Raw genomic sequence first — 13,589 nt, forward strand, 5'->3', positions numbered from 1 at the left:
CTGTCTGAGGAGGGTGAATTTATGGCAGGAGGGGAACAGACATTCACTCACCCCGACACATGGCAATGGAAGAAATTCTCAAAGATTTACAGGGAGGGAGATTCCTGGGTCTGACTTGGCCACAACCCTATTGGTCAGGAAATCCTTGAGTTAATCTTGTGACAACTCAAGGCCAATCTCTCTGTGGCTGGAGAATGGGGGGAAATGACTGGAACAGACTATCAGGGATGAGGTACCTTGAGACCCAAATTAGTTGCTCTAGTCCAGTGGTTCTCCCAACATGGTTGGGACTAGCAACATCAATATCATCTGAGAACTTGCTATAAATATAAATTTTCAGTCTCTATCCCAGATCTACTGAATGAGTAAACTCTGGATGTGACAAGATTGTGTTAAAAAAAATTTTTTTTAAGGTTTTATTTATTTTTGAGACAGAGAGAGACAGAGCATGAGCAGGGGAGGGGCAGAGAGAGAGGGAGACACAGAATCCAAAGCAGGCTCCAGGCTCCGAGCTGTCAGCACAGAGCCTGACACAGGGCTCGAACTCACAAACCGCGAGATCATGACCTGAGCCAAAGTTGGACACTTAACTGACTGAGCCACCCAGGCACCCCGACAAGATTGTGTTAAAACAACATTGTTTTAACAAGCCCTCCAAGTAGTTGCAATGTGTGTTTAAGTTTGAGAACCACTGCTTTTGGCTCTAGTTCAATGGAAGGGGAATGTCAAGAGAAAGAAAAATTAGGAGAGGATGCAACAAGCAGCCTCATTAAAAGGAAAAAAAAAATCAATTCCCAGTGTGGAAAGCCAAACCTAGGCCACCTTCCTCTGATCTTCTTGGGCTATAAATGTCATAGCAATGTCTAAGCGGCCCTGCACGAAGGAGTCTGGGGAAAATAACTAACCCTGATCCTTTGCATTTTGCCAAGGGCAGGAAAGGATAATGGACAATCATCTCATGTAATATATCTCCTACTCAACTTCTCTGAGCTACCTTTTCATCCAGCTGGGCCTCCTCAAGACTCTCATCCCTCCCCTCCATCTCCCTACCCTTCTGGCTACCCCATTCATCTCATGTCTCTTTCCTCATCCACTGAATGATAACTGGTTCAAACAGTTTCTTAAGCATGTGAGTAGTGAGGCCCTATTCCTCAGGGAGTAAGAGGAAAAAGCCCACCATAAACTACAACTATAACCTATAAGGGGGCAGCCTTTCTTCATACCCTCTCCTCTTTCCCCATTCAGGTCACACCAGTTCATGGTGCTGCCATAAAAAAAGAGAGGAGCCACTTTTTCCATGACTTTTTATACCATACCTGAATAGGTACCTTTAGACCTTGCAAAGAAAAAAAAAAAAAAAAAAAAAAAAAAGGACAAAACTTAGGCTCCTAACCAGTCTGTAAGTTTCCTGAGGGCCAGATCTGGTCTATAGCTTATTCTCCTTTTATATCTACCATACTAGATACCCTAACACACGAGATGCCTAATGAATATTTGATAAATTGAACCAAAGGAAGTGCCCAGAAGTAAGACACTAATGAGTCTCTGCTGTCACACTAGAAATACAAGAGAGATCAAGAAATGGGTCCTCTCTGAAATGATTAGGAAGGAAACCCTGTCCTGCCATCTTTCTGCCCAGGCACTGCTATCTTCATCCATTCACTCATTCAACAAGCACACCTGCTCTATGTGGACCCTAGATCTTGTGTTCTAGTGGGGAGAAACAAATGTAAAGTAGGTAAACATATAATATTTCAGGTGGTGTCAATTGTCTTGGTAAAAACAAAGTAGTGTGAGGGGGCTATGGGCAGTGGGAATTGGAGTCAAGAAAAGCTGCTGTGAGAGGCGGCATTTGAGCAGATACCAGAAGCGAGTGAAGCAGCTACACTGGCAGCTATCTGGGAGAAGAGTGCTCCAGGCGAAGGGAACAGCAACTGCCAAAGCTCTGAGGTGGGGGCATTTTGCAAGGAGTCAGCCCGGCAGGAGTGGAGTGAGCAAGGGGGAGAGAGGCAGGAGATGAGATCAGAAAGAAATTGGTGCCTAGGGGCACCTGGGTGGCTCAGTCAGTAAAGCGGTTAAGCGTCCAAATTCGGCTCAGGTCATGATTTTGCAGTCTGAGTTAGAGTCCCGCGTCGGGCTCTGTGCTGACAGCTCAGAGCCTGGAGCCTGCTTAGGATTCTGTGTCTCCCTCTCTCTCTGCCCCTCCCCTGCTCGCACTGTCTCTTTCTCTCAAAAATAAACATTAAAAATTAAAAAAAAAAAAAAAGAAAAGAAATTGGTGTTCAAATTTCATAGGGCCTTGCAGATAATAATAAGGATTTTAGATTTCATTATGAGAAAAAAAGTCATTAGAAAGTCCTGCACAGAGGAGTGACCTGTTCTCATGGTACAGGACTATTTTGGTTGTTTTGAGGACAACCTACAGGGGGTAGAGCAAAAGCAGGGAAACTACTTAGGAAGCTATGGCAGAGCCTATACATTTTTGCCCCAAATTCATTCTCTTTCCACATTTTAGCTGAGCACAAGGCTTCTCACAAAGAGAACTACATTTCCCAACCCCTCATGCAGCTAAGTGTGGCCATATGACAAAATGCTGGTTGATGGAATGTGAGCAGAGGGATAGGTGCAACTTTTGGGTCATGTTCTTAAAGGAAGAGGGCTGCCCTCCACTTCTTCCCTCTCCCCTCTCCACAGGCTGAAACCTCATGGGCACAATAGTGCCAGGTGGACCAGCTATCTTGTGCCACAAGATAGAAGTCACATGATGAAGATGACAGAGCCTCAAGCCCTGAGAAGCTACGGTCCCTGAGAGTGTGGAAGGACTGTATCAACCTGGCTATTATGCACAGGTTCACACTGGAGAAAGAAGAAATCTTCTATCTTGTATAAAACCCTGTGTTTCAGAGACCCTGAAACAGCCTAATCTATACTGAAACCAATTCAGAAGCGATTGCAATTGTCTAGGCAAGTAATGATGGTGGCTCTGATGAGGGTAAGAGTGGTGTATCTAGAGATTAGTGACAGGATTGTGGCATAATTTAAAGGGCAGAACTTATACCATTTTCTGAGGAATTGGATAAGGGGGCACTAAAGGAAGAGAAGAACCAGGAATGACTTTGAAGTTTGGGGCCTGGTAGAATAGAGTTGCATTTATCACAAGGCAGAAGACTGGGGGACCAGTGAGTCTGAGAGGTCCATGAGTGACATTTACATGGAAATTTCAAGTAGCAGCTGGATATGAGTCTACAGTTCAGGGGAGAAGTAGGGGCTGAAGATAGTCATTTGGGATTCATCAACATACAGCTGGCTTTAATGCCCTGAGATAGATGTAATTACTTAGGGAGTGAGAGTGGATAAGGGAGAGTGCCAGGGTGGAGAGGGGGTGGTGGTGGTGATGACAGTCCCAGGTCATCGTGGAGATGTGGAAGATGCTATGGAGCCAGCACAGGAGACCATGGAGGTAGGAGAACGGAGGTAGGAGAACGGAGGTAGGAGAGGTGTCGTGGAAGCCAAATGAAGAGGGTGTTTTAGGAAGGAACGAGCAACCATCCATGTCAAGGTGGCTGCCAGAAAGACTAAGAGATGACCATGACTGCTGAAATTGGCAACAGGGAAGTCATGGGTCACACTGACAAGAAAATTTTCAGAGGAGCACTGAGGACAAGAGAGAGAGGAAGAACGGAAGTGAGACAACTCTGAATTCCTGGCAGGTAGAAATCATCCCAGCAACCTAACTTCCACCCTTCCTATCACAGTTGCAAACATTCTGAAGTACATGAGGACCCCTAGCAACCCTACCCAGCTCTCCCTCCCCACATGTCTGAATGACCCTCCTGTCTCTCATCTCCCAGAGTCCTCAGGTTCTGGAGCCTAGGCCTCCCTCAGCTCTGCCTCTGCCCTGCCGGCTCCCAAGGCTGCTCTCAAGGACTGCCTGGGTAAGCTAGGCAGCCAGGCCTGACTCTCCTGGATCATAATTAGTGCTGCTGCTGAGGATGTTTGGCCCCTGTGGAATAGCAACCTGGGAAATTCTGATACTTCCAATTTTCCCCCTCAGTGCTTTCCCGGATACAATTTCCCAGCCAGAGCCTGTGCTCCAGCCCTGGGCCCTGGCTGCCTGCTCATCAGGGAGAGTTAAGACAGTGCCCTGGATGCCATTCCAGAGGGCTTAATCAGATAGCTGAAGCCATCTCCTGGCCATTATCACAGCATCATCATATTAACACAGGCACCGACTTTGGGGGAGGTAGGGGTGGGGGTTTCTGTGAGGAAGGGGTGGGGGCAGCTCCACAGAGCACACAATGAGTATCGCTAGTGATGTGATCAGAAAACTGATGGCTAGGAGAAAGAAGGCCTCCCAGAAGAGCTCTGGAATTTCCAGCAGAGATTCACTCTTTCCTGGCAAGGAGACCCCCTCCCCGGTGCTCCTCTATCTAGAGAGAGAGCCTCAGCAGTCAGAGCTCTGGACACTGCCCCATGGCCCAGCATCCCCAGGCGGGGCCTGCTCAAATCTCCAACCCAGCTCCGCTCTGCCCCAGCAGCCTCAAGAACTGGCCTCTTGCCCTGGGAAGTGCTCAGCTCAAAACAGTCCTATCTCCCAGGTCTGGACACTTTATTTCAGGGCGTCAGGCTCTCTAGGGCAGGGAGCTGGGCAGGCAGAGGGGAGCATGCCTCAGGGCCTTGGTAGAGAGCTAATGAGTTGCCTTGGATTAAGGGCACTGGGATTAATTGGACCTTGGCTTCTGCTACAGAGGATAAAGACAGAAACTAGCATTTATAAGGCCCTGCTACATGGGAGATCAACATAAAGTCTTTATTCTTTCATGTAAAAAACATATAACATAAAATTTGCCATTTTTAAGCATGCAGTTCTGAGGCATTAAGTGCATTCATGTTGTGCAACCATCACCACCATTCCTCTCTAGAACTTTTTTGTCTTCCCCAACTGAAATTGTGTCCATTAAACACTAACTCCCCTTGATGTAGGGTCTTACATATTTATCTCTGGTAATCCTTATTGTGGAATAAGAATTATCTCCATTTTTACCCAGGAGGACACTGAGGAAAAGTAGTGCTGCTTTTCTCAAGCACAGACAGGCAAGGAGAAGACTTGAATCCCAGTCTGCTCAGTCCGAATGTGTGCCTTCTGTGCTTCCCAACCTGAACTACCCAGGATGGGAATGGCATCAATGAATGACGTCACTGATGACTAGTGACTTCATACATGATGTCGCACACCAAACTATGGCTGGCAGTGCGAGGGCTTCTAGCCCGTGTGGTTTGTACTTCTCAGAAGGATTCTCAAAGCAAGGCCAGGCACTATTCATCAGTCTTTTGATGACCTCACAGCACCCAGCAGGAGAGGGTCTCTGACATATCCTTCTTTAAACTGGTAGCTCCCTCCAAAGTTGACTTTGTTCATTTCCAGGGTGTTGGGCCCCTGACACTCTTTAGGGCCTTCCCGGCTGCAGTGTGAAATAATGAAAGGAGCTCAGGGTGTGTAGTCAGATGGGCTTCAATTGGGATTCTGACTCTGTTACTCTATAACCATTTGAGTCTAACTCTTATGGACAAAGAGACCCCCTCAAGTTAACTCAAGCATATAAGGTTCATGTCAGTGTGTATGAGGAACCAATGGGGCCTCTCTGAACACTCCAGGGGCAGATGCTGAAGTTGGGAAAGAATCTAGATTCAAGACTCCTTGTTGGCTGGAGATCCTGGCTCTTCCTTGTCAGGCCCTACCCACCCTTAATGTGATTCAGCTACACTGGGCAGGTCGGCTTCTCTTCCAGCCTCTGGATGCTCCTGGGTTACTCTATGCTTTAGACTCTGAATCTGATTGGCCTAGATTGTCTTTTTTATATCAGGCCATAAATTAGAGGCAATTGGCCAGCCCATAAAATGACTGACCTTGGATCAGAACTTCCTCTGGTCCAATCACTTAGGGCAGAAGAGGGTAGAGGTGGGTAAATGGAGGTTTAAGCAGGGGTTGGGGGGAGGTGTCATGTAGTATATAATATGGCCTACAGCCAAGTTTTGGCCAGTACAGAAGCTCTTAAAGAGGGCTGTGGAATGGGTAAGTAAACAGATCTAATATACTATATTAAGTGTGTAAGTTACTTAACCTCTCTGGGTCTCTGTTGTTTCCTCATTTATACAAATGGGACAATAATTCTTACCTCATATTGCTGTTGCGAAGACTAAAGTAGAGAACAAATCTCAAAGTGCCTGACATGGGTCAATAAATGCTTGTTTCCCTTTCTTCTTTCAGGAAAGGCCACTTCCAGTGCTATATTGACCTCAGCTGAAAAGGACTCCAAGAAGTGGTCCTGTCTCCTGCAGCAGATTGAATTCTCCCTGAGGACAAACATCATGACTCATTCTCTTTTTATTTTCCTCTTGGCACCTCCACTTGATATATTTTATTCTCTCTTGCTGAAGTGGGCCTCCCAGCCAATCATCTAGTTGGGGAAGAGATGAGGAATCGTCTTTTCTATTCCTGAAGGGCCAGTATTGCTAGCTAACCCTCTCCAAGAACCATGGGCAGCATGAGTGATGGAGAACAAAAAGGGCTCCTATGTCAAAAGGAAGATGAATGTGCCCCTGTGATTAGGAGGACATTTTGATGGAAAGCATTGGACAAGACAGCATTTTTCTTTGAAATGCTAGGAGACAATAAAAATAAAAATGGGTCTTCCCCCAACTCAAGGGCCTGGGGCAAAAGATTTAATTTTTCAGGGGTTAATCTATGTTCAGAGGAATTGTCCTAGGCCTCATTCCATCTTGGACTCAGCAAATATTTACAGAACGTCTGCTCTCATCGAACTTACAATCTCATCAGGGAGAGACACTAATCAAACAATCCTGCATGAATATATAAGTACAAACCAAACTATGATGAGCATTATTAAGGATAAGAATCTTTTCAGTAGAGCATATACCAAAGAACCTGACCTAGTTTGGGGAGTTAGACATATTAAAGATCTTGATCTTTGTCTTGAGAGCAATGGGAGGTCAAAGCAGGGTTTTGCATGATTAGATTTGTGTTTTAAAAAGATCACTCACTACAATAAAGGGGGACCAGTGTGGTAATTCCAGCAAGAGATAATGATGTCTTTGACTTTGGTAGTGGTGGTAATGATGGCTATAGAGAGAAGTTATGGACTAAAAAGATATTTAGGAGGTAAAATTAGCAGAACTTGATGATAGACTGGATATGGGGGTAGAGCGAATGTGGTCAGGATGAGAATTCCAGCTTGTATAACTGTATAGAAGACAACATGGAAGAACACCACAAGTTCTTAGACAGGGTGCCCTTGGGGAACTTTTGTGATGTCCAATACCAATGTTAAATTGGCAGCTGGATACATGGGTCTGGAGCCTAAGGAGAAGTCAGGGCTAGAAAAATAAATGTGTGGGTCATTTGCATAGAGGTAGTTCAAAGACAGTAGAGGAATTCACCCAAGGAGAGTAAAGAGTGAGAAGAAAAGAAGATCCAGGGGCAAATCCTAAGAAAGTCAGACATGTCATTTAGAGCTGTGGTTCTCAAAATATAATCCATGGACCCTTTGGTGGTTCTCAAGACCCTAAGCATCCACAAGGTCAGAGCTATTTTCATAACACCATTAAGACATTATTTGCCTTTTTCACTGTGTTGACATTTGCACTGATAGTACACAAACAATAGGGGGTAAAATAGTTTATACCTTAGCAGAAATCAAAGCATGGCACAAGTACTAACAGTCCTTGTATTCTTCACTGCCATGCACATTCAGTAAAAAAATAAATAAAAATAAAAATAAAAATAATAAAATAAATTTACTGTCACTTAGGAATGTCCTTGATAAAACAGTAAATATTAATTTTTACTAAATCTGAACTCATTTTTTTCTTAGCAGGCTCTATGCTCAACATAGGGCTTGACTTCATAACCCTGAGATCAAGAGTTACATGCTCTCCAGACTAAGCTAGCCAGGGGCCCCTAAATCTCAAATCTTTTTTTTTTTAAGTTTATTTATTTATTTTGTGAGAGAGAGAGAGAGAATATGCACATGAACACACCTGAGCAGGGAAAGGGCAGAGAGAGAGAGAGGGAGAGAGAGAGAGAGAGAGAGAGAGAGAGAGAGAATCTCAAGTAGGCTCAGCTGTGAGTGCAGAGCCCAATGTGGGGCTTGAACCCAGTAACTGTGAGATCATGACCTGAGCCAAAATCAAGAGTTGGACACTAAACCAACTGAGCCATCCAGGTGCCCCCTAGATCTCAACTCTTGAGTATATCTTTCTAACATTCTGGCTGCAGAAATACCAAGTACACATAAACCACTTCTGCTGTAACCCAAGTACAGTGGCTGTCTCCAGGGAAATCACTTCTGCAACTGTTTCAGTTTCAAGCTCAACTAGCCTCTTTTCTCATGGAACATCATTTTTACTTGAAAGAATGACTGAAAGACAAACTAAGATTATTCAGATAGGAGTGTATGGCAGACAGTTTCCCCAAAATGAACAAAGTAAGCCTGTCACTTCAAGGAAAACAACCAACAGTATTTGTTGCCAATGATAAAATGTAGGCTTTCAAGCAAAAATGAGAATTTTGGAACACTTGTATCTGCCACAAGGAGCTTGAGAGTTCCCAATGCTTAAAGGTTTCTCTGATGAGATGATGGTGGTAGAATGAATATGATTTTTAAAATATTATATAATGAAATGTATTAACATTTGGAAGATCTGTGTAACTCAAAGGATCTATATTTTCCAAATGACCAATGTGTGATGTTGAAAAATCTACTCAAAGCATAAGCCAATGGATTTTACTGTAATAGAGTAGGAATTATTTGATATGGTTCGGTTCCACATCACAAGTAACCCTTAAGAAACTGCCATGTGTTGAGTTTTGGTGTAGTATCAAAGAAAACGATCCACCATTATGTGAAAGCTAAAATATTCCTGTTTTCAACTCTTCATATACTTCAACCAAAACAACAGACTGAAACTAAAAGAATGCAGAAGCAGAAATAAGAATCCAGGTATTAAAAAGATTTGCAAAAATGCAAAACATGCCAATCTTACCACTAATGTTTTTGGTTTTAAAAATTATAGTTCTGGGGCACCTAAGTGGCTCAGTCAGTTAAGTGTCCGACTTTGGCTCAGGTCATGATCTCATGGTTTGTGAGATTGAGCCCTGCATCAGGTTCTGTGCTCACATCCTGGAGCCTGCTTCAGATTCTGTGTTTCCTTCTCTCTCTGCCCCTTCCCCACTTGAGCTCTGTCTCTCTCTGTCTCTCAAAAATAAATAAATGCAAAATAAATAAATAAATAAAATAATTTTTTAAAAATATAGTTCTTTTCAACAAAATGTGTTATTTATTTTAACATATAATGGGTTTTTGTTATTTTTAAATGGATTAATATTCTTTTAATTTCTGGGTTTTAATTTTTTTCAACTTTTTAAAAGTTTATTTCTTTATTATTTTTTTAATATTTATGTATTTTGGGGAGAATGCAAGTAGGAAAGGGGCAGAGAGAGGGGGACAGAGGATCCAAAGCGGGCTTTATAGACAGCAGCGAACCGGATATGGGGCTCAAACTAACGAACTGTGAGATCATGACCTGAGCCAAAGTGGGACACTCAACCAACTGAGCCACCCAGGCTCCCCATTAAGTTTACTTGTTTTGGAGAGAGAGAGAGACAGAGAGACAGAGAGAGAGACAGAGACAGAGACAGAGAGAGAGGGAGGGAGTGCACATGTGAGCAGGGGAGGGGCAGAGAAAGAGGGAGAGAGAAAATCCCAAGCAGGCTCCATGCTGTCAGCATGGAGCCAGATGTGGGGATCAACCCCATGAACCATAAGATCATAATCTGAGCCAAATCAAGAGTTGGAAACCTAACCAACTGAGCCACCCAGGCCCCCCTGGGGTTTTGATTTTTAATACAGCAAATGTCAGTGGATATAACCCACATCAACAAAAGCTCTGGGAGACCCTCAGTAATTTTTAAGAGTGTGAAGGAGGGGCGCCTGGGTGGCGCAGTCGGTTAAGCGTCCGACTTCAGCCAGGTCACGATCTCGCGGTCCGTGAGTTCGAGCCCCGCGTCAGGCTCTGGGCTGATGGCTCAGAGCCTGGAGCCTGTTTCCGATTCTGTGTCTCCCTCTCTCTCTGCCCCTCCCCCGTTCATGCTCTGTCTCTCTCTGTCCCAAAAATAAATAAAAAACGTTGAAAAAAAAAATTAAAAAAAAAAAAAAAAGAGTGTGAAGGAATCTTAAGACCAAAAAATTTGAGAACTGCTGACTTACAAACTGCAATCCCCTCATTTTAAGAGGTCATTTTATACAACTCCATGAACAAACTGCTTGGAATAAGGTGTATCTCCTAATTCGTAAATATCTCTAGGGAAGAAGAAACACCACAATTCGTACATAGGCACAATGTTTTGGAGCTGCAGAGATGGGCCTTGCCAGGTTTCGAAAGGGACCAGGAAAAGCCCCCCATCAGAAACCCCCCACCCTGTCCCTCTCTCTTCCCTGGAAAGGTAACGGCTCAAGTGGTAAGTCAAATTTAATATCTTACTCTATAGTGCCACCACCTCTTCCCACCAGCACATCTAATCCTTGATTTTTCAATCTAAGGCTGGTGGAGGCAGGTGCTAAGAGGAAGGGAACATGAAGGGGCAGATAGGGTCAGATGTGTTTCTGAAATGCCAGCACATTCAATTTGTTGGGTATTTTGCGTGAATTTCCTCTTGAGTTCACAGGCTCCTAACTCAGCAGAATTAAAATGGAATGAAGTAATTAGAGCAGCAGACTGCAAGGATGTTCTGGGCCTGGCACACACAGGAAATGTGGGGCAGAGAGAAAGGAAAGAGAGAAGAGGGCCTTAAAGCAGAGGGCTATGCAAGAGACCCATCCCAAGAGCCAGCTTCTTAAGAAAGCCTCCCCCTACCTCTCTAGTCCCTGGACCAGCAGCTCTTTCCTTAGCTGTGCTTCCTGAGAAGCTACTCCTGGCCTGGCTCCTCTTAACCAGGCCCCAACCTTCCTCTCTAACACCCTTTTCAGACACTCCCACCAGATACACCTTCCTACTACTCCTACTAAACTCATCACTCTCCTCCTACAACATGGTTCTTTGTGCCTTTGGACATGCATTTATTACACTGCACTGAAATAATTGCTCACATGTCTGAGTCTCCCATGAGAGCAGTGCCTCTCCAACCTCTGGATGTCAAGCAAGCATTGCATCCTATTCACTAAACCACCCTCCACCTCAAAATAAGACTTTCTATGCTGATTCCTAAATTAGTTTAAACCGACAAGCCTTACGTTTTATAAACAGGATGATGTGGCTTTGCTACAGCATGGTGGGTTGAGCTTAGGTGCTAATGCTTCCTTGCTAGCCAGTGTGATTGGCTAGGTGATAGGACTGCAGGGATTGATGTATGAGTTATTTACATCTGGGTCATGAAAACCTCGAACGCCTGGCTAATTGTGATAAAAACTTGACCATTCCATTATACCATAAGAGACAGGGCCAGAGGCCCCCTACTCTGAGGCATCCCATTTCTAGTTCACCAGCTTTTCCTGTTAAACTTGCTGGATCCGTCTATAGAATTGCTGCCCTTTTCTCAGCCAGATGAGATGAACTCGGAACTCCTGAGCCTATAGGCTCCTGGAACATCAGACATACCCTCTTTCTTCTGTCAGGAAAAGCAACTGCTCTCAAGAGAGGAAATTCCTGAATCCTGACTCTCTTGCAACCAGGGACTCTCCCTCCCCACCCCACCCCCCCCATTCCTGACTCTACAGTGGGTGGGAAATGGCAGGAGAGTCCACTTTTGTCTCAGTCATTTCTGGTAAATCTATGTTCCCTTCATAGGTTTACTCCTTTGGATGAAAAAGGCCTTCTCTTAGTCCTACCATGGTAATGAGGAACTAAACCCTTAACCAGTAAATTTCCCTCATGTACACAATTTTTGAGATATGACAAAATACTGCTGACTTTCCATTTTGCCAAGTAAACATAAAACAAAGCAAAACGGAACCCTTTTTCATCTTTTCAAGGAAATATGCACATATGAATATAACCTCCCATTAGAAAGGAAAGGTATCATATGGAATATATTTAGCTTTATTTAAAGACTCACTACATTGCCCTCGTTTTTTCCTCAATTCACCATGGTAGTGAAATGGACTCAGGAATACTCTAGTATGGTGTTTGGGAAAACTAAGCCAGACTGTGAGCTCCTCTGAGCAGAGAGTGGTTTTTCTTCATTTGTGTTTTCCCAGGACCTAACTCAGAGCCTGGCTTCTGATAGGTGCTTACCGCATTTCTGTGGAATAAAGAAGAGAGGAACAGAGGAAGGAAAGAATTCCCCAGTTGGTGCACCACGACAGGAGAGAGATGTTAAGACCTATTGTACATGGGACTCTGGAACAAATGGTCTCCACCCCAACTCTGCTCTGTGACCTCTTTATAGAGTGAATAGCTGATTATCCCACTCCCTTGTTTAAGTCTTCACTAGCTCCCCACTGATATGTGATAAAGTCCAGTCCATCCTTAGGAGAGTACACCAGTCACCTCATAGTTGGTCTCCAACTTCTCATTCTAGTCCTCTTTTCAGACACTCTCATGGAACATCCCTTACCTCTACTCATATGAAACTCACTATTCTCCCCCTTCCCCTTCACTGTGCTCCTTTGTACCTTTGTAATTCCTGTACCCTCTGCCTGGAATCTGTTTTCTCCCTCCTTTCAGATTGGCCAACTCCCATCTCATCCTTTAAAAATATGAAGTTTAAGTGCTTCTTTCCCTCCCTCTTTCTTTTTTTTTTTTTTTTTAATTTTTTTTCAACGTTTTTTATTTATTTTTGGGACAGAGAGAGACAGAGCATGAACGGGGGAGGGGCAGAGAGAGAGGGAGACACAGAATCGGAAACAGGCTCCAGGCTCCGAGCCATCAGCCCAGAGCCTGACGCGGGGCTCGAACTCACGGACCGCGAGATCGTGACCTGGCTGAAGTCGGACGCTTAACCGACGGCGCCACCCAGGCGCCCCACCTCCCTCTTTCATGTTAGCTGTTCCCTCCTCCCAGATCCCATGTTACCTGTACAGTAGCAATTAGCAACCTGGATTATGATTATTTCTATTCCTATGCCTATATCCTCTACAAGAATGCCTCTTAGAGGACAGGGACCATGAATTTCCATTCTCACATCTCCAGTGTCTGGCACTGTTTGTGAAAAAATGAATGAATGGGGAAAAAACAATGAACTAACCAGCTAACCTCCCTTTCTTGCTGGGCAGTCTAGAGTTAGAGTCAACTGTGGATCAGGGTAGTAAATTCAAGTTCCTTCTCTCATAGAGTATGAAAAGCCATCTGAGACATTCTCAGTCCCTGACCCAAACCCCACTGCATCCTTCATTACCTTTAGTACCTGAGGAATTGCTAAGGCTAAGCAAAGTCCCACAAAGTCACTTACACAAACCCATTCAACTCTCCCTTGAAGTTACTAATGCCAAGAGCAACCATTAGGTTGATAAGGGAGCATAAGGCAAGCAGAGGGCAAAGTACAGGATAACAGCACCCGTCTGCCCAGGTGGGAT

This window comes from Neofelis nebulosa, chromosome 1, assembly GCF_028018385.1.
Source record: "Neofelis nebulosa isolate mNeoNeb1 chromosome 1, mNeoNeb1.pri, whole genome shotgun sequence".
Taxonomy (NCBI): domain Eukaryota; kingdom Metazoa; phylum Chordata; class Mammalia; order Carnivora; family Felidae; genus Neofelis; species Neofelis nebulosa.